This window comes from Erythrolamprus reginae, chromosome 2 (genome assembly GCF_031021105.1).
Source record: "Erythrolamprus reginae isolate rEryReg1 chromosome 2, rEryReg1.hap1, whole genome shotgun sequence".
NCBI classification, from domain to species: Eukaryota; Metazoa; Chordata; class Lepidosauria; order Squamata; family Dipsadidae; genus Erythrolamprus; species Erythrolamprus reginae.
This window is the reverse complement of record NC_091951.1, coordinates 12458461-12480659: the sequence shown is the minus strand read 5'-3', so window position 1 is coordinate 12480659 and position 22199 is coordinate 12458461. Positions and strand designations below refer to the sequence as shown.

The 22199-nt window shown below is 49.7% G+C and overlaps 1 pseudogene; it reads left to right on the top strand.

The window, feature by feature from the left end:
• The first annotated feature begins 3848 nt into the window (after positions 1-3848).
• On the top strand, positions 3849-20281 carry LOC139159145 (major histocompatibility complex class I-related gene protein-like; annotated as a pseudogene).
• The last annotated feature ends 1918 nt before the right edge of the window (positions 20282-22199 follow it).

Below are 22199 nucleotides of genomic sequence, written 5' to 3'. Positions count from 1 at the left end.
CCCCCTCAACCTCTCTGCCCCCTCAACCTCTCTGCCCCCCAACCTCTCTCCCCCCCAACCTCTCTGCCCCCCAACCTCTCTGCCCTTTCAATCTCTCTGCCCCCTCAACCTCTCTGCCCCCCAACCTCTCTGCCCCCTCAATCTCTCTGCCCCCAAACCTCTCTGCCCCCCAACCTCTCTGCCCCCTCAATCTCTCTGCCCCCCCACCTCTCTGCCCCCTCAATCTCTCTGCCCCCCAACCTCTCTGCTCCAACCTCTCTGCCCCCTCAACCTCTCTGCCCCCCAACCTCTCTGCCCCCCAACCTCTCTGCCCCCCAACCTCTGCTCCAACCTCTCTGCCCCCTCAATCTCTCTGCCCCCTCAACCTCTCTGCCCCCTCAACCTCTCTGCCCCCAACCTCTCTGCCCCCTCAACCTCCCTGCCCCCTCAACCTCTCTGCTCCAACCTCTCTGCCCCCTCAACCTCTCTGCCCCCTCAACCTCTCTGCCCCCCAACCTCTCTGCCCCCAACCTCTCTGCCCCCCAACCTCTCTGCCCCCTCAATCTCTCTGCCCCCTCAACCTCTCTGCCCCCCAACCTCTCTGCCCCCCAACCTCTCTGCCCCCTCAATCTCTCTGTCCCCCAACCTCTCTGCCCCCCCAACCTCTCTGCCCCCCCCAACCTCTCTGCCCCCCCAACCTCTCTGCCCCCCAACGTCTCTGCCCCTCAATCTCTCTGCCCCCCAACCTCTCTGCTCCAACCTCTCTGCCCCCTCAACCTCTCTGCCCCCCAACCTCTCTGCCCCCCAACCTCTCTGCCCCCTCAATCTCTCTGCCCCCTCAATCTCTCTGCCCCCTCAACCTCTCAGCCCCCCAACCTTTCTGCCCCCCCAACCTCTCTGCCCCCTCAATCTCTCTGCCCCCTCAATCTCTCTGCCCCCTCAACCTCTCTGCCCCCAAACCTCTCTGCCCCCACAACCTCTCTGCCCCCCCACCTCTCTGCCCCCTCAATCTCTCTGCCCCTCAACCTCTCTGCTCCAACCTCTCTGCCCCCTCAACCTCTCTGCCCCCCAACCTCTCTGCCCCCCAACCTCTCTGCTCCAACCTCTCTGCCCCCTCAACCTCTCTGCCCCCCAACCTCTCTGCCCCCTCAACCTCTCTGCCCCCCAACCTCTCTGCCCCCCAACCTCTCTGCCCCCTCAATCTCTCTGCCCCCTCAACCTCTCTGCCCCCTCAACCTCTCTGCCCCCTCAACCTCTCTGCCCCCCAACCTCTCTGCCCCCCAACCTCTCTGCCCCCCAACCTCTCTGCCCCCTCAATCTCTCTGCCCCCTCAACCTCTCTGCCCCCCAACCTCTCTGCCCCCTCAATCTCTCTGCCCCCAAACCTCTCTGCCCCCAACCTCTCTGCCCCCTCAATCTCTCTGCCCCCCACCTCTCTGCCCCCTCAATCTCTCTGCCCCCCAACCTCTCTGCCCCCCAACCTCTCTGCCCCCTCAACCTCTCTGCCCCCCAACCTCTCTGCCCCCCAACCTCTCTGCCCCCCAACCTCTCTGCCCCCAACCTCTCTCCCCCACAACCTCTCTTCCCCCTCAATCTCTCTGCCCCCTCAACCTCTCTGCCCCCCAACCTCTCTGCCCCCTCAATCTCTCTGCCCCCAAACCTCTCTGCCCCCAACCTCTCTGCCCCCTCAATCTCTCTGCCCCCCCACCTCTCTGCCCCCTCAATCTCTCTGCCCCCAACCTCTCTGCTCCAACCTCTCTGCCCCCTCAACCTCTCTGCCCCCCAACCTCTCTGCCCCCCAACCTTTTTCCCCCCAACCTCTCTGCTCCAACCTCTCTGCCCCCTCAATCTCTCTGCCCCCTCAACCTCTCTGCCCCCTCAACCTCTCTGCCCCCCAACCTCTCTGCCCCCAGCCTCTCTTCCCCCCAACCTCTCTGCCCCCTCAATCTCTCTGCCCCCTCAACCTCTCTGCCCCCCAACCTCTCTGCCCCCTCAACCTCTCTGCCCCCCCAACCTCTCTGCCCCCCCAACCTCTCTGCCCCCCCAACCTCTCTGCCCCCCCAACCTCTCTGCCCCCCCAACCTCTCTGCCCCCCCAACCTCTCTGCCCCCCCAACCTCTCTGCCCCCCCAACCTCTCTGCCCCCCCAACCTCTCTGCCCCCCCAACCTCTCTGCCCCCCCAACCTCTCTGCCCCCCCAACCTCTCTGCCCCCTCAATCTCTCTGCCCCCCACCTCTCTGCTCCAACCTCTCTGCCCCCTCAACCTCTCTGCCCCCCAACCTCTCTGCCCCCAACCTCTCTGCCCCCCCAACCTCTCTGCCCCCCCAACCTCTCTGCCCCCCAACCTCTCTGCCCCCCCAACCTCTCTGCCCCCCCAACCTCTCTGCCCCCCAACCTCTCTGCCCCCCCAACCTCTCTGCCCCCCCAACCTCTCTGCCCCCCCAACCTCTCTGCCCCCCCAACCTCTCTGCCCCCCCAACCTCTCTGCCCCCCCAACCTCTCTGCCCCCTCAATCTCTCTGCCCCCCAACCTCTCTGCTCCAACCTCTCTGCCCCCTCAACCTCTCTGCCCCCCAACCTCTCTGCCCCCTCAACCTCTCTGCCCCCCCAACCTCTCTGCCCCCCAACGTCTCTGCCCCCTCAATCTCTCTGCCCCCTCAACCTCTCTGCCCCCTCAACCTCTCTGCCCCCCAACCTCTCTGCCCCCTCAATCTCTCTGCCCCCTCAACCTCTCTGCCCCCTCATGCTCTCTGCCCCCCAACCTCTCTGCCCCCCAACCTCTCTGCCCCCCAACCTCTCTACCCCCCAACCTCTCTGCCCCCCAACCTCTCTGCCCCCCCAACCTCTCTACCCCCCAACCTCTCTGCCCCCCAACCTCTCTGCCCCCCCAACCTCTCTGCTCCAACCTCTCTGCCCCCTCAACCTCTCTACCCCCCAACCTCTCTGCCCCCCAACCTCTCTGCCCCCCCAACCTCTCTGCCCCCCCAACGTCTCTGCCCCCTCAATCTCTCTGCCCCCTCAACCTCTCTGCCCCCTCAACCTCTCTGCCCCCCCAACCTCTCTGCCCCTCAATCTCTCTGCCCCCTCAACCTCTCTGCCCCCTCATGCTCTCTGCCCCAACCTCTCTGCCCCCCAACCTCTCTGCCCCCCAACCTCTCTGCCCCCTCAATCTCTCTGCCCCCTCAACCTCTCTGCCCCCCAACCTCTCTGCCCCCTCAATCTCTCTGCCCCCCAACCTCTCTGCCCCCTCAATCTCTCTGCCCCCCAACCTCTCTGCCCCCCCAACCTCTCTGCTCCAACCTCTCTGCCCCCTCAACCTCTCTACCCCCCAACCTCTCTGCCCCCCAACCTCTCTGCCCCCCCAACCTCTCTGCCCCCCCAACGTCTCTGCCCCCTCAATCTCTCTGCCCCCTCAACCTCTCTGCCCCCTCAACCTCTCTGCCCCCCAACCTCTCTGCCCCCTCCCTCAATCTCTCTGCCCCCTCAACCTCTCTGCCCCCTCATGCTCTCTGCCCCCCAACCTCTCTGCCCCCCAACCTCTCTGCCCCCCAACCTCTCTGCCCCCTCAATCTCTCTGCCCCCTCAACCTCTCTGCCCCCAACCTCTCTGCCCCCTCAATCTCTCTGCCCCCCAACCTCTCTGCCCCCTCAATCTCTCTGCCCCCCAACCTCTCTGCCCCCCCAACGTCTCTGCCCCCCCAACGTCTCTGCCCCCTCGACCTCTCTCACTTTCCACCCTCTTCTTTCTCTCTCCCATCATCTCCCCCTTCATTTTCTCTTCTTCTTCCTCCTTCTTTCCAGACCTGGGAATGGGGCCTTCTGTGCCCCATAGAGCATCAGGGTCCTTGACTGAAGCCCCCTAACTCTGCCCCTCTGGGTCCCTTCCAGGCACCTCCTCTCACTCCCTGAAGTATTTCTACACTGGCATCTCGGAGCCCAGTCAGGGGCTGCCCCACTTTGTCTCTCCGGGGTTTGTGGATGGTCAGGTCTTTGTTCACTACGACAGCAACAGCCGGAGGGAGCAGCCTCGAGTCTCCTGGATGGAGAAGCTGGGGAAGGAGGATCCCCAATTCTGGACAGTCAAACCCAGAGAGCTCGTGGCCATGAGGAGGATTTCAGAGGAAACCTGGAGATTCTGAGGAGTCGCTACAACCAGAGCGAAGGTGAGTGATGGGTCGGGTGGCTCCTCCGGCCCCATATTCCCCTCCCCAGGAACCAGAGGGGGGGAGAAAGGGGGGGGTCCCTTCAAAGGGAGAGGCTGCTCCCACACCTTTTAAAAAGTCTTTTTAAAATATATTTATTCTTTTTTAAATCCATATAAGATTGTCCTTGTCTCCATAGCTGACATGTTCTGCCAATTGCAGTTAATGAAAACTTGTTTAAATTTATCCCTCTGTCTTTCTGAATGTTGATATTGATATAAACTGAGATAAAAAGAGACTCAAATCTCCCCACCCCCCATGAAAGTTGGAGGGTCTGACCTTGGTGGGTCTCCTGCTGTGGGGGAGGAAGGGAATCACAGGTCTCCCCCCTCCAAAAAAAAGGCAGTGGATCCTAATTAAATTCTGGGGCAAGCAGGTCCTCATCCTTCTCTCTGTTTCCACCCCAGAGAAATAAGGGATCAAGTGCAGATCCACCTGGGATGACCCGATCCCTCTTTCCTTCACCCCCTATTTGGAGGGACAAGGGCCCCCCAAATGCCAGGAGCTTCTGCTCATCCTCCAGTTGGAAGGAGGGGCCAGGAAGACCCAAATGGGGTGGGGGCTCTTGGGGGGGAGTCACAGGGCCAGGATCCTCCCAATCCTGAGAGGGAAAGACAGAGAAGAAAGGATCCTCCATTTGGGGCCCTTCCAGGGTCTCTCAGAGCCTTCGTGGCTTCCCATCCTTGGTCCCTCAGGCTGAACTCCTGCCCTGCCCTCTTGGTGGGGCTGCCCTGGAGGGGGGAGGCCTTCTTCAGCAGCCCCTCCCCCTTCTGCCACCTTTAGGGGACAAGATTCACCTTCAAGGAACCTTGTTTGGGGGCAGGGGCTGAAAGCACCTGTGGGTCTAGTGGGAGCCTCCTTTCCAGGCTAAAGAGCCCCAAAGGTCCCAACCCTTCCTCAAAGGGAGGCTGCTTTCCCCCTCCCCTCGCCTGAGTCGCCTCCTCTGGACCTTCTCCAGCTCCCTCCTCTCCTTTTGGGGGGCTTTGGGCCACAACTGCTCCCAGTATTCCAGATGTGGTTGCTCTGCCTTGATTCATGTAAAGGCTTTGGGACATCAGCCTCTCTTGGGTTCTCCATACAATTTTAATGATACCTTGTTTGCCTTTCAAACTTTTTAATATAATTTGCATTAAACCTTTTGAACAAAAGATAAAAACTAAAAGAAGTGAACATAAAGTAAAGGAGCAAAAGGAAACTAATCAAAGAAAAAGAAATAAAAGTCCATTTTCCCCATGGGGAGATCAGGGAATCTCCTCTCGAGGGAAGGATCAGGATGGAGCTCACAAGGATCTCCCTCTTCCTCCAAAGGGAAGATCTCTGGCTGAGCAGAAGATGCAGAGAAAGGATCCCCTCACCCGACATTCCTGGGTGTGGAAAGGGAGGGAAAACACTGGTCAGTTTAGTTCGAGTGTCCGTCCAGGTGGTTTTTCCCTTAGATTTGAGAGTTCCTGGCGTCCATTTATTTATTTATTTATTTATTTATTTATTTATTTATTTATTTATTTATTTATTTATTTATTTATTTATTTATTTATTTATTTATTTATTTATTTATTTATTTATTTATTTATTTATTTATTTATTTATTTATTTATTTATTTATTTATTTATTTATTTATTTATTAATTAATTAATTGGATTTGTATGCCGCCCCTCTCCGAAGACTCGGGGCGGCTCACAACAAGTGAAAAACAATCCAATACAATCCAATTAATTAAAATATTATAAGTTTAAGAAAATCCCCTATACTAACATACACACATACAGGCATACCATATATAACTTCAATGTGCCCAGGGGGAGATGTTTAGTTTCCCCATGCCTGACGGCAAAGGTGGGTTTTGAGGAGTTTACGGAAGGCAGGAAGAGTAGGGGCAGTTCTGATCTCCGGGGGGAGTTGGTTCCAGAGGGCCGGTGCCGCCACAGAGAAGGCTCTCCCCCTGGGGCCCGCCAACCGGCATTGTTTAGTTGACGGGACCCGGAGGAGGCCCACTCTGTGGGACCGAATCGGTCGCTGGGATTCGTGCGGCAGAAGGCGGTCTCGGAGATATTCTGGTCCAGTGCCATAAAGGGCTTTAAAGGTCATAACCAACACTTTGAATTGTGACCGGAAACTGATCGGCAGCCAATGCAGACTGCGGAGTGATGGTGAAACATGGGCATACCTGGGTAAGCCCATGACTGCTCTCGCAGCTGCATTCTGCACGATCTGAAGTTTCCGAACACTTTTCAAAGGTAGCCCCATGTAGAGAGCATTACAGTAGTCGAACCTCGAGGTGATGAGGGCATGAGTGACTGTGAGTAATGAGTCCCGGTCCAGATAGGGCCGCAACTGGTGCACCAGGCGAACCTGGGCAAACGCCCCCCTCGCCACAGCTGAAAGGTGGTTCTCTAATGTGAGCTGTGGATCGAGGAGGACGCCCAAGTTGCGGACCCTCTCTGAGGGGGTCAATGATTCCCCCCCCAGGGTAATGGACGGACAGATGGAATTGTCCTTGGGAGGCAAAACCCACAGCCACTCCGTCTTATCCGGGTTGAGCTTGAGTCTGTTGACACCCATCCAGGCCCCAACAGCCTCCAGGCACCAGCACATCACTTCCACCGCTTCGTTGACTGGGCATGGGGTGGAGATGTAAAGCTGGGTATCATCGGCATATTGATGATACCTCACCCCATGTCCTTGGATGATCTCACCCAGCGGTTTCATGTAGATGTTGAATAGCAAGGGGGAGAGGACCGACCCCTGGGGTACTCCACAAGGGAGAGACCTCGGAGTCGACCTCTGACCCCCCACTAACACCGACTGCGACCGGCCAGAGAGGTAGGAGGAGAACCACTGAAGCACAGTGCCTCCCACCCCCAACCCCTCCAACCGGTGCAAAAGGATACCATGGTCGATGGTATCGAAAGCCGCTGAGAGATCGAGGAGCACCAGGACAGAGGATAAACCCCTGTCCCGGGCCCGCCAGAGATCATCCATCAACGCGACCAAAGCGGTTTCCGTGCTGTAACCGGGCCTGAAGCCCGACTGCTGGGGACCTAGATAATCGGCTTCTTCCAAGGACCGCTGGAGCTGGAGTGCCACCACCTTTTCGACAACCTTCCCCATGAAGGACGATTGGAGACTGGACGATAGTTGTTAAGTACTGCTGGGTCCAGGGAGGGCTTCTTGAGGAGGGGGCGCACAAGCGCTTCTTTATAGAGTGATGGAAAAACTCCCCTCCCCAAGGAAGCGTTGGTAATCTCCTGGGCCCAGCTCCGTGTCACCTCCCTGCTGGCCGAGACCAACCAGGAGGGACACGGATCCAGTAAACAGGTGGCGGAACTCACAGCTCCAATGGCCTTGTCCACTTCATCAGGTGTCACCAGATCAAACTCTTCCCAGACAGGTGGACAAGTACGTGCCCCAGTCACCTCGACTGACTCGTTGTCAGTCGACTCTGTTTTACAATTGGAGTCGAGGTCGGCCCGGATCTGAGCGACTTTATCAGCGAAAAACGTGTTAAACTCCTCGGCACTACTCTGCAAGGGCTCCCCAACTCCCCCCTGGTTAAGAAGGGAGCGGGTCACCCTAAACAGAGCGGCCGGGCGGGATTCCGCTGATGCAATCAAGGCGGCATGGTACGCGCATCTTGCCGCCTTGAGCGCCACTTTGTAAGTCTTAATAAAAGCTCTTACCAGTGTTCGATCAGATTCAGACCTACTCTTCCTCCATCGCTTCTCTAGACGTCTCTTTTGGCGTCCTTCCTCCCTCTCAAGCCCAAACAGGAGTGGAAACATTTCAGGATTTACTTTTGGTTTTTTCAAAGATTCAGTTTTAAATCCAAGAATCTGGTCACTTGAAGTCTAAGTATCTTCTCCAGGGCCTTGCAAAGACTGTGGACTTCAAGCTCATTTCAAAGGCCAATAACCCTTCAAGTGTCCAGATCAGACTGGGCCACTTGCTTCTGTTGCTGAGGAAAATATTCCTTTGTGGCCCTTCAAGGCTTCATCCCCACATTGCACTAAACCATGGTTTGTTTCTGGTTAGACCAAAGTGGGAACTGGCCCTTGTGACTTGATGCTATTTGTGAACATGGACCAAGATTTATGGTCACAGGGATCCCTGCAAGCCTTTATGTAGATCAACCAGATCCTCTTGGAGACCACCAGATTCTCAGTCCCTCTTTGCAGCCGCAGATCCAGGCTCCTGTTCCCTCTCTGGGATCCCTTTCTTTCCCCCCAGAGGAACAGCAGAGAGAAAGATGGAAGGATCTCCGTCCCTCTGTTTCTTTTCCCCCTCCTCCTTCTCTCCGTCTCCCTTGGGATCCTCTGCTGCCTTTTCCAGATTCCCTTTTCCTGGGAAGGTTCAGGGACTCCGTCCTGGGGGGGAGGGGAATGGAGGGAGGGGGGAAGGGAGGTTAGTGGTGGGGGCTTCCTTTCCTTGGACTCTGGGGAGGCAATGGGGGTGTCAGTGCCTCTGTCAAAGTCCCTGCAGGAAGGGGGGCAGCTCTGTCTATCTTCAGGACTCCGGAAACCATCCTCCTCTCTTGTCTTTCAGGCCTTCACACATGGCAGCTGATGCATGGCTGTGAGCTCCGGAGAGACGGGAGCAAAGGAGGGTTTTGGCAGTATGGCTATGACGGGAGGACCTTCATCACCTTCGACAAGGAGACCCTCACTTGGGTGGCTCCTGACCCCCAGGCCCAGATCACCCAGAGGGAATGGGATGGTTTAACAGTAAGGAATCAGTATTTCAAGGCCTACCTGGAGGAGGAATGTTTTGACTGGATAAAGAAGTTCCTGTCCTATGGGAATGAGACGCTGCAGAGGACAGGTGAGCATCTGAATGGAGACTGGACTTTCCTCCTTTATGGCCGGATCTCTTGGACACATTCAGCCCTTTGAGTCCCTGGTTTGCAGCCTGTTTTCTCCCTGGTGGACCAGGAAATGCAGCCTCTGCCTGGCAGGTGTCTGGGTGGGTCAGGCAGGAAAAGCCCTTGAGGGTGTCCAGTTCACTGCCCACAAGGAGGGAACCATTTGGGGCCATTCAGTGAAACCCCCATTAGCCAAACTGTAGTCAAGAGTGGTGGGCAGCCTTCATTTCCTCCCATTAACTCCCCACATCCCATAGGGGGCTCCCTCCCTGCCTTGTACCTGATGGTGCATCTCCCACCCACACCACTAGAGGGCTCCCCTTCTATCATTAAGAAGACAATATCAGTGTCACCACTTGGGCAAAAAGGGCCATGGATGAAGGGTTATTTATTTTCTTGGGTGGGGGGATCAAGGGGGAGCAAAGTTTCTGTCAATCTTTCTTTTAAGCTTCAAACAGGTTCCCATAATTCTCAGTCAGCCTTTCTCAAAACAACCCCCTCCCCACCTTCAGGAACCCCCCTCACCCCACAGGGGGACTCACATTATAATCTTTTCCTATTTTTTAAATTAATTTGCCATCTAGAACACCCCTCCCCCCTCAGTCCCTCCTTTTCCCCCTGGGGTCCTTGATCCATCCAGAATTAGCTGCATGAGATTAGGATCAATGGGGGAATCCCCCCCCTCACTGATTATCACCAACAGCCTCTCCCTGCTTGGGGAAGAGGACCCCCTCTCTCTTCCCATTGACCTCAATCTCTCTCTGCCCCCCCCCCTTTTCAGAGACAAAATCTCTTTTCCAAATTGATCAGTGTGAGATTCCCTTTGATCTCTCTTCCTCTCAAAATTGGGGTTGTGTCCCTTGGAAAGAGGCCTGGAGCAGCCTCAGATTCAGGGGAGCAGAAGAGGATGCAGAAAGTAGAGAGAATCTTCTGTGTTGTGGCTGTTTTGAGAGGGAACCTAAGAGACCATCTCCACTCTCCCTCCCCTGAAGGGAGCAGCCCAAGATCAGCCAGAGGTCAAAGCAGACAGAGAGGAATTTCCTTGGACCCTCAATTTGCTGCCGGAGGTTTTTCAGGCTGAGTCCCTGGGAAGGACTCAAAATCAGGAGTTCTTGTGGTTGAGCGTTTTCCAGATTCGGAGCATTTCCCAAAACCCCTTGAGATGCTTCAGGTGTGGAGGGGGAAATAGGGGGAGAGTTTCCTGCCCCTGATTTTCTCACCCACCTTTCAGTCTCTGGAGGGGCTCAGAGTCAATTCCGGTGTTTCCGCAGAGCCTCCAGTGGTGACGATGAGCAGCAGGACGGAGGTGGAGGATGGGATGGAGACGCACGTCTGCCGGATCTACGGCTTCTACCCCAGGGAGATCGATGCCTCCTGGACGAGGGACGGGGAGGTCTGGCTGCAGGACACCTTCCATGGATTTCTGACCCCCAACGTGGATGGGACCTACCACTACTGGATCAGCATCCAGATCGACCCCAAAGAGAGGGGCCGCTATCGGTGCCACGTGGAGCACGACGGCCTGCAGGATCCTCTGGACTTGGAGCTGAAGGGTGAGAGGCTGCAGGGAGGGAAAGGCCGGGCTCTTGGGCAGCCTGGAGGGGGGTGGGAGAGAAATCTGACCCCAGGTGTGTCCAGATGTGAACATACCTGAGCTTTAATCCATTGGTTTTTCCAGTGTTTGAGGTTGGTGAAGCTGCAGGGACCAGACCCTAGAACTGACTTCAGGGGATAGAAAGGAAACTACAGAATCCCATCACAATACTTGGCCGATCCTGATGAAATGCCCTTAGATCCTCTCTTAGGCCTCCCCTGGTTCTTCCTCCCAGCAGAAAAGCAGCAGTTACACTGAGCATCAGAAATAGATTTACTTCTGTTTACAATTCCTAAAGTAGAAGAACCAGGAGGAGTCTGGTAGCCCCTTTTCTGAAGACAGATTTTGGCTGGACTGATGGACATCAGGAGTCAGAAAAGAGGCTCCCAAGTCTGAGCTTTTTCCCATCAGAGACTGACAGGGTTTCCTGCTTTAAAGGTCAAAAGGTCACTCTGTGTTGCTTCTCTAAGAAAGAGGTTGCACCTTATTTTATGATATGTGAATTCCTGAGGCTCAGCATAAAACCCAAGGAAAAAAGCCCACTCTCAAAGAACTCTGCATATGCTCAGATGTGTCCCAAACATACACCAGATTTCCAAAGTTTTAAAATTCAAATTGAAATTCAATTTTTTTATTGATGATTGTCACCATGATACAGGAAATGATCAAATTAAATTGCTCTATCTGCCAATTCAGAACCCACCGATTCAAAACCCAACCTTTGGCTCATCATCGGCTTTGTTGTGGCTGCTCTGTTTGTTGTGGGTGTGATTGCTGGGATTGCTGGGATCGTGCTATTCATCATCAGTAAGTATTTTTCGGTGTGGGGGTGTGATGGAAAGAAGATGGGGAGAAACACCCCCCATGTCTTTCCCTTTGGGGAGCTCCTTCTGGGCTTCCTTCTGTCCTGTTGTCCCAGCCCTCTTGGGGAGCATCTGAGATCTCAGCCTCTTGCTGGGACTCCAGTCTCGGTTCAGCTGAGTCTGAGATTCAGGCAGTCTGAGGTTCTTCTGAGTTGGGAAGAGGCCTCCCAGTTCCTCTGTCCCCCTCAAAGGCTTTGATCAAAGAGCAGCAGAGAAGGATTTCCATGGGAACCTCCCTCCCCTCCCAGCTGCTTCCCCCAATTCCCCTCCATCCATCTCGGAGGCAGCAGGTCTCTCTTGGGGCAAATCAGGAGATACGTTTGTATTTTGAAGATCTTTCTGTCTTTATTGATGGAACAAAGGAACTGTGAAATATCTCCTATGGAGGGAGAGTTTGGATGATCTCTCCGTAGAAGATCCAAGGTGTCGCAGTGGGTAGAGTGCAGTACTGCAGGCCACTAAAGCTGACTGCTAGATCTCATCACCGGCTGAAGGTTGACTCAGCCTTCCATGCAGGGATGGGCTACTGCCTGGATGGGGGGGGGGGAAACGTAGTGGGGTAGCAAAGCTGGCGCTCCACCCCAGAGCACCCAATTTGCAATCAAAGATGCAGAAAGAAAATGCCGGGTGTCCTGCATAAGCCACGCCCACAGTGTGGTAGTAAAAATGTTGGTAGCCCTTCACTGCGTCCATACTTCCCAGGTGGGGAAAATGAGGACCCGGATTATGGGGGCAATATGGTGGCTCTGTCAAAAAGTGCTATTGCTAACATGTTGTTGTTATAATTATAATATATATTACGGTATGTACATATATGGTTTATTCTTTCGAGCTCTCACTGATTTTTGTCCTTGCAGAGAGACGTCAGGATGGCTACAAAGCAGCATCAAGTGAGTGATTTGTCCTCTTTCAATGTAGTCTCCAACTTAGAGCAGGGACCAAAGGCTCCATCGGTTGAGGGGTCTGTGTGTGTGTGTGTGTGTGTGTGTATGCTTGTATGTGCTGTCTTCCTCTTCCTCCTAAGAACCTGGCTGGGGAAGATGGGCTTCCTTTTCATTACAGCCAGGCTGTTTTTGGGAGCCCTCGAGGAGAAACATCTGGGAGAAGGAACCTTCAAGAAGGTGAGAAGATCCAGCTGGTGGAAGGTCCCTCTGACTGAGAACATACTCTGTTTCCCAAGTAGGCAGAAGGGACAGGCTTGGCCAAAAGAGAGTCGGAAGCTCTATAAAAGTAGGCCTCAAAAGGGGTCATATTGAGGGAAAAGGAGCTTTGGGGGATGCCAGCTGGATCTCCTCTTGGTCTCCCATCCCAAAGGCTCTCTAAGTAAGAACTGGTTACAAAAAGAAACTTTGGATACATCTGTCTGAAACCCCCATTGAAATGATGAAAAAAATAATGGTTTTACTTCAGGAATTTAAAGACCAATTAATATTGAGAAATCAGAAATAATTTGTTTAAATACAGGTCCTAAAGAGCAAATCGAGATACAAAAAATTTCACGATTGAAATTAGTTTGTAAAAAAATGAAATATTTAGGAATTTGGTTATTCAAAAACCCAAATAAAATTGCTGAGGTAAATTACAATTTAATATGGAAAAAATGCAAAAGCAAATTAAAAAGTGGAAAGATAAGAGTTTGAGAAAAATGGCAAAAATAAGAGCTCTTAAAATGATGATTATTCCAAAAATGATGTATTCATTCCAAGTTTTACCAGGTACCTTCCCAGGAGTAAAATTAAGGGAATGGGATAACAAAATGAATTTTTGGATTGAAGGAAACAAAAAACCTAGAACAAGGAAACGATGGCTGATTGCCAGAGAAAAAGATGGAGGATGGGGGTGCCCGAGTTTAGAATTATATAGAGAAGCATTTCAAATAGAAAGATTAATGGAATTACAATTATTGACAGAAAAGAAGTGGGTGAAACTTGAAAGGGAGATTAATAATATTAAAAATAAAGAGATTTTATTTAAAAAATGGAGTAAAATAGAAATCAATAGCTTAGCCGATCCCTTGAAAGCAGCCTTAGATATTTGGTCGAAATGGCAAGGGAAATTAGCAAATAGGAATTCAAAATTATCAACATTGCATGTTTTGAATATAAATAATGATGTTAACCTAGGTAGAGTTATAAAGGAATTAAATGATAAAGGTATAATGAGAATAGAATAATTATATGAGACAGACGGAAGAGTTAATAGAACTCGCTTCGAATGGTGGTTGGGCCAACAAAAATGGTTGCAGATTAATGCAATATGGAAATATTTAAATAAAAGTGAGAATAAAGAAGCATTTTTGAGAGAAGAAAACGGTCTAGAGAAAATATGGAAAGAAAAGATTAATGATTCAAAAGGACAGGCTAGTAAGATTTATAGCATGTTACTACAAGTGGAAGAGGAAGTGATTAAAGGCCTAACAAGATTTTGGCAAAATGAATTACGGATTAAAGAAAGTGAGATGGAAGAAGTAGTAGAAAATATACATAAGATAAAGAATACAAGAATTAGAGAGATGAGAAGGAAAATTTTACATAAATGGTATTTCACGCCAGTAAAACTAGCACACTTCCAGAGGAAAGGGAAAGGAAATTGCTGGCATGGTTGCCAAATAAAAGGAGTTTTTATGCATATGCTCTGGGAATGTGTTGAAGTTCAAAAATTTTGGAAGGAAGTACAGAATGAAATTAACAATATGCTAAACATTAATTGGATAATTACAAAAGAATTAGCAATACTAGTTAAATATGGGGAATTGCGAGAATTTAAAGAAATCAAAACAGCAGCTTTGGAAAGCACTCAAGCAGTAGTGGTATTAGGGTGGAAAAATAGAAATAAATGGACAATCCAGAATTGGTACTGGTACGCTCGGATTGCATCAGAACCAAAACCCACAACCCTCCCTTCATCTCCAAACCCTCTGCCCCTCCTCAACCGTCCCACACTTCTCCACCCACCATTCCTCATCAACAACCGGACCTCCCCAGCACCTCCAGCAATGAATAGGAAAACGCGCTCCTTACTACCTCGCCTCAATCCAACTTCAACTCAACCCAACCCAATCTCTTTCCTGAACACAAATACAATCTCAAATGCAAACTAATCAATGCAAGAAGTTTAATCAACAAGTTATCTGAATTCCTCCTTCTACTCGACACCAACTTATTTGACATAATCTTTGTTTGCGAAACATGGCTGAATAGTTCCTATCCTGACTCCATCATCACTCAAAATAACTACCTGGTCTTCCGGTCCGACCGCGAATCCCGCAGAGGAGGTGGTGTAGCCATATTCTATAAAAGCTCACTCATCTAAAAAACATTCAAGTTGCACACGATTTACTCCTTCCTGAAACCTTAATCTGCGATCTTTCCTTCAACACTACTCTCCGCTTTTTACTGTGCTACAGAGCTCAAACTATGACACTACCCATGCAACAAAATTAACCTCCCTACTAACATGGGCAACCTCCTGCCCCTATCCTATTATCTTCCTAGGTAACCTCAACCTACCACACATCAACTGGACACTAAATGAATGCTCCACCGAACCTATACATACCGCCATTTATAACGCTGTCACGAGCCTGGGACTGGAACAATTAGTATCAAACAATACCAGACTCAACAACTGTCTCGATTTCATATTCTGTAATAGCAAAAGTGCTATTTATGGACTGCATATCAGAGAACCCTTTTCCAACAGCGACCATAGCATGATCAACTTCAACCTAAACCTACACCATCATATCACTCAACTGAACAACGCACCACCTAAGTACAATTTCAGGAAAGCCAACTACGAACTCATAGACGCCAATCTCTCACTCATTAATTGGCAATCCTTATTCTCTAACTGCAGCACCATTGACGACCTCTACAATGCGTTCTTATACCAAATTAATAGACTTATAGATCTACATGTACCACTCACCTCTCCCAGAAGAAAACGAAAAAATAACGTACCTGTCTCGATCAAGAAACTACAAACCAAAAAAAGATCCCTCTGGCGTAGAAACAAAAAAGGCCCAGTAACCAACTTTAAAAGCCGCTACAGAACCATATGCCAACAAATAAAAGCAGAATGTCTCAACTATCACAGTAAACAAGAGGAAAACCTCCTACACACCAAATCGAATCCTGCCTTCTACAACTTCGTCAACAACAAACTCAACGACTCCAGACCTATTCCACCTCTCGTAGGACCCAATAACAAAGAATACCTTGATGACCCATCCAAAGCTAACCTCTTCAACTCCTTTTTTGGCTCTGTTTTTGTTAACAGTAACGGCTCATCCCCCTTCTTTGCAACTCGCACTCCAAACTCATTAAAAAACCTAACCCAAACCATCTTCACTATAGACTACGGTGAAAAAGCAATCCGTGTTCTCAAACCTTCCCTATCTGTCGGTCCAGATGGTCTTTGTGCATACTTCCTAAGAAAACTTTCTTCTGCCATAGCTGAACCCCTAAGCATTATCTTCCAAAAATCCTTCAGGACCAGCACCCTTCCCAAACTGTGGTAAAAAGCAGTAGTCATCCCCATTTTCAAAAAAGGAGACCCATCACTAGTTGACAACTACAGACCAATATCACTATGCTGCGTCCCTTGTAAAATCATGGAATCAATTATAAACCGATCAATCACTCGACACTTAGAATCTAATAACCTACTCTCAAACAAACAATTTGGATTCCGTAACAAACTATCCTGCAACCTACAACTACTTCACTGCAAAAATATCTGGACCACCCACCTTGATCAAGGAAAATCCATCGATGCAATTTATATTGACTTCTGCAAAGCCTTCGACTCAGTGGTTCACGACAAACTTCTCCTAAAACTCAAATCCTATGGCATCTCAGGACTCCTACACAACTGGATTACTGCATTCCTGTCAAACAGGCAACAAGTTGTCAAAATTGGAAGCGCCATTTCAACCCCCGTCCCTGTCAAAAGTGGCATTCCCCAAGGCAGCATACTAGGTCCTACCCTTTTCATCCTATACTGTACATCAATGACCTCTGCGATAATATCACAAGCAACTGTGTGCTTTTTGCCGATGACGTGAAAAAGGCTTCCAGAGTTGTTAACCTGATCCTACGTAGCTTCTGCTCTGGCAATCTCACACTACTGACTAGAGCCTACAAAACTTATGCCAGACCCATCCTCGAATACAGCTCATCTGTCTGGAACCCACACCACATTTCAGACATCAACACTATCAAAAACGTCCAAAGATATTTCACCAGATGAGCCCTTCACCCTCCACTCGAAACAGAATACCTTACAAAAACAGACTAACTATCTAGGTCTAGAAAGCTTAGAATTGCGACACCTAAAACACGATTCAAGTATTGCCCACAAGATCATGTGCTGCAATGTCCTTCCGGTCAACGACTACTTCACCTTCAACCGCAACAACACAAGAGCATGCAACACATTCAAACTTAATATTAACCGCTCCAAACTTGACTGTAAAAAATATGACTTTAACAATCGAGTCGTCGACGCGTGGAACTCATTACTGGACTCTATAGTGTCTACTCCCAACCCCCAACATTTCTCCCTTAGACTCTCCACGATTGACCTCTCCAGGTTCCTAAGAGGCCAGTAAGGGGCGTACATAAGTGTACTTATGTGCCTAACGTCCCCTGTCCAATTACCTTTCCTCTTCTCATGGTGGACCACATCCACTTCGAAATTATGGAAATAAGATTAAATAACTTTGATTAAAATAAATTGGAGAAGCTGATGGCACGATGGAATAAGGTGAAAAATTATATCTTAAGTAGAATTTATGACGACAATGTGAAAAATAAATTCCAATCACTTTTTGTATGTACAGAAATGTAAACCGGAGCTAAGGAAGAAATTGAAACTTATTGTAAATAATTTAACCCCCTAAATGGTGGTGGGGTTTTTATTGGTGTTGGGCACGTTTTCTTTTAAGTATTTTTTGTTTGTCGTTAATTTAGTAAATAAACCAATTAAAAAAAATTTAAAAAAGAGAGAAAGAAAGGGAGGGAGAAAGGGAGGGAGAGGGAATAGGAGGGAGGGGGCTGGGGTCAGAAAGAGCTGAGCTTCTCCACCTACAAGCCAAGAGAGAGACTTTCTCACCCTCTTTTTCTTTCCTTCTTTTTCAGCAAGTGACAAAGAATCCAGCAGTTCAGACCTGGGTAAGTGGGAGGGAGGGACTCCTGCTGCTGCCTCAGCCATTCGGTCTCTTTGCAAGACTTTGGGGGGATGGGGGGATGGAAAGAGGGAAAGGCCCCCCACCCCATTCATCCTCCCTGAGTGCCCTCTGGATCTGTTTCTGGAGGAACAATAAGAATAATTGGAGCCCCTTTGGCTTAGTGGTGAGGGCACCAGATCAGGGCATCAGTTCGAGTCCTGCCTTAGACATGAAAGCTGGCTGGGTGTCACAAAATCCTCTCTCTTCTCTTTGGCTCATTCTGCAGAGGAGAAGGGAAACTCTCCCTGTTGGATTCAGGCAGGAAAACTCAAGGAACCCAGAGTCTGCATGGTGGAGCCTTGACCCCCATTGGAGGAAAAAGCCCTCAAGTCTTTGAGGGGAAATAGGGAAACTACTGGCAATGACACAATCCCTAGTGGTTAGAGATTCTTCTGGTGGCATAGCTGAGACCTGGCTGACTCTGGAGGGGGAGGGGTGTCCTTCTCTCAGAGATGTCCTCATCTGGGTTTAATGTTTGGTCCCAACTGAGAGTCCAGGGCAGAGGAAGTGGGGTACAGTGGTCGTCTGAGAATCTCTTTTGGCCCTTGGGTTTTTGAAACATAGAAACATAGAAGATTGACAGCAGAAAAAGACCTCATGGTCCATCTAGTCTGCCCTTATACTGTTTCCTGTATTTTATCTTAGGATGGATATATGTTTATCCCAGGCATGTTTAAATTCCGTTATTGTGGATTTACCAACCACATCTGCTTGAAGATTGTTCCAAGTATCTACTACTCTTTCAGTAAAATAATATTTTCTCACGTTGCTTCTGATCTTTCCCCCAACGAACCTCAGATTGTGCCCCCTTGTTCTTGTGTTCACTTTCCTATTAAAAACACTTCCCTCCAGAACCCTATTTAACCCTTTCACATATTTAAATGTTTCAATCATGTGCCACCTTTCCCAGACTATACTTTTGCTTCCCAGGTTTCTGGTTGTGACCCCTTGTTTCTGACTTTGGGCTCACAGGATCAGTCGGGCTTGTTACTACTGTACCAGCCTCTCTGATGCATGGCCACCTCCCTGGCTCAGCTGCTGGGGACCATCTCAGGGTTGGCATGGAGTTGCCCAGGATTATGATTCTCCTGGGAGACTTCAACCGGCCATCCCTGGGTTTGGCCTCGGAAGCAGCCCAGGAGTTCATGGCCTCCCTGGTGTCTGTGGGTCTCTCCCATATCGTCCTGGGTCTGATTCGAGACCACAATCACACACGGGACATGATCTTGTTCTCAGACCAAAGGGAACATGATCTGATGGGGGAATCTGGTTTTTATTTATTGATTTAAATGTTCTACATGGCAGTTTATTGAATTTTACTGTGAGCTGCCTAGACTCACCTTAATGAGATATTTGGGCTGGAAGCTCAATTAATTAATAAAAAGTTTTACATCCTCTGAGAAGTTTGTGAAGCTGAAGAAGTTTAATGGTGAAGAGAGAGATTTGTCCTGCTCAAAGGAAAAGTCATTGATTCATTCTGTGTCTTTCTCTCCAATCCAGGGAGCAACCAGACCATTTAGCAGCGCCCCCCCTTGCAGGTGAGTGGAGTGGTGGGGGGCGTGGGGGGAGGGGGAAAGGGCTTTGGAGTCCAAGGACCAAGTGAGGGTGAAGATATTTTGGAAGTCCCTCTTCTCTCTCCTATTCACCTCAAACACTGGAAGGGAAGGGATTTGGGGGAGGGGGCTCAGGGGAGGGGTCTTCCTGCCCCCAAACTCTGATCCTCTGGCAGCTCTCAGGCTCTGTGACTGTCTGGATCCAACTAACCCTTGGATACTTTCTCCCTCCTCTTCGTAGTGGACACTCCCAGCATAAAGAGAGAGGAAGGAAGATGGATCTGCCTTCTCCTGAATTGGACCAGACTCTTAGGTGACCCTTCCTGCATGCTGGAACCAGGACAGATTTTGGGGTCTTTCATCATTGCTTTTATCATTGAATCAGTAACCTTTAATAATTATGATTGAGGAGCAGAGGAGAGAAGACTATATTATGTGTTACTAATTGTTGGATCAAAAGATTTCAAATTGGATTTTGTAGATAATCGTTTATAACAGGTACTGTAGGCCTCTGCTGATTATTCTTAGTGGAGAAAGATTAGAGGTTAAAGATGAGATTTTAGAGATGCATTTATAGTGAATGGGGTGAGGAAGAGGATGAAGAGTTTCTTGGTTTTACTTTAAGAGAGATTTCTAAGTTGTTAATTTCATTATGATTGTGGGAGATAAAGGTGGATGTTTATTTCTTTTTTACTTGTGTTTTATCTGTTTAATGTAATCTCCCATGAAACTATTACTATTTCTGAGATTTTTGTCACTAAAATAGTTGATGCACTTTTAAGCGATTATTGTAGAGTTAATTGACAGTTATAGGCCAACACCCAATTTGACAAATAATCAGTAAGCAGAGTGTAGCGTTTGACACTTATTTTTTATAGATTATGGATTTTCATGATTTAGAAAAATGGAACGTGAGATCAATTGCACTGTCAGGTTGCTACCTCCGCATATATTGTAATTTTGCCAAAATTGTTTTCTGAAAATAAATGATTTCTTCTATTCTTACCTGAGTTGCATGTCTGAGGAGGTTGAAATTAGAAAGCATTTTACTCTTCTTTGTTGATCAGAGACCCCGATTCCAATTCCATTTTGAGTGGGAGGAAAGGGAGAAACTAAGAAAAAACTTGGAAGGAGGGAGAACCTGGAGGGGGGGGGGCTCCTGTGTTTTGGGCTCAATGGTGGCCGTAAGTCGAGGACTGCCTGTGTTCAAGAGGAAGGCACTGGCAGGCACAAGTGTCAAAGGCAGCCACACATTCTTGTTTTGAAGCCGTTTCTTCTTGTACAGGAAGTCCTTGACTTACAACAGTTCACTTAGGGACCGTTCAAAGTTACAACGGCACTGAAAAAAGGGACTTGTGACCATTTTTTCACACTACAACCATTGTGGAATCCCCAGCATCTATAGATAAAAGTAATGCAAAAGAGAGAAATAATTTCTCTTCCTCCGCAGCAGTCAATATTGCCTCCACTCCCTCCATTTAACGGAGAGTTTGAGTTTCTGGTTACTGGATGTTAAGTGGGGAATTCTGGGAGATGAAGTCCACACCTCTTAAATGTCCCTGGAGAGTCTCAGAAAAATTGGAGTCTCTGAGCAACAAGGAGGGTAAAATCCCATGTTATTTCCAACTTCCCAAAACAGGAAGCAGTTGGACAAGCCCTCTTCTCCTTCTGAAAAGTCCTGTAATCCCTCCCCCCCTCCTAAAACTCACCCAGTCTCTCTAGGGCCCATAAGGGATGAGTCCATGGACTGTGTGTGGGCCACACTTTTGGTCACTCTGCCCTACCAGATTAACTTCCTTTTCCAAATTGAAGCCTAAAAACCCATTCTATTTTTTTATTTTCTGCTGCAATAGCTTTCCCCTCCTCCTGGCCCTCCTCTCCCCTTTTTTCCTCCTCCTCTCCACTTCCCTTATTCCTTCTCTTCCCTCCTCTCTGCTTCTCCCCTCCTTTGCTCTCCACTCTACTCTCCACTCCTTCCCCCTCCTTTCTTCCTCTCTCGTCCTCCTCCTCTCCCTGCATCTCTCCTCTTCTCCATCCATTTTCCTCCTCCCCTTCCCCTCTTCTCTCCCCTCTTCCCCATCTCTGCTCCTCTCCTCTCTAGTCTCCCTCCTGCTCTCAGCTTCTCATCTCCTCTCCCTATTTCCTCCTCCATTTATTTGTTTGTTTATTTAGATTTATAAGCCGGCCTCTCAACAATAAAACCAAGTACAGTACGTACAAAGTTTAAAGCCTCAATATTAAAAAAAACATCCATCCATTTATCATTCATCCTACTAGCTGGAGCACAGTGTTGCTGCTCAATGGGCAAAGCCAAGGTTTTAAAGCCTTTTGAAATGCCAGGAGGATGGGGGCAGTGCAAATCTCTGGGGGGAGTTGATTCCAGAGGACCAGAGCAGCCACCAAGAAGGCCCTTCCCTACAGTCCCACCAGTGGACATTGCTCGGCTGGCAGGACCTGGAAAAGGCCGACTCTGCAATCTAATCAGTCGCTGGGATGTGTGAGGCACAAGATGGTCCTGTAAATAATCTCCCCTCCATCTCCTCCTCCTCTCTACTCTCCCTCCTCCTCTCCACTTCTCCTTTTGTCTCCACTCTTCCTCTCCCCCTCCTTCTCCCTAGTTTTCCTCTCCACTTCTTCCTCCCCCCCTCCACCTTTTCTCTCCCCAATTCCCTCCTCCTCTTCCTCCCCTCCTTTGCTCTCCACTCCTTCTGGAATGTGTGAGGCAGAAGATGGTCCAGTAAATAATCTCCCCTCCATCCCCTCCTCCTCTCTACTCTCCCTCCTCCTCTCCACTTCTCATCTCTCCTGCTCTTGTCTGCCCTCCTTCCTTCCCCCTCCTCCCCTCTAGTCTCCCTCCTCCTCTCCACTCTCTCCTCCCCTTCTCCTTTTGTCTCCACTCTTCCTCTCCCCCTTCTCCCTAGTT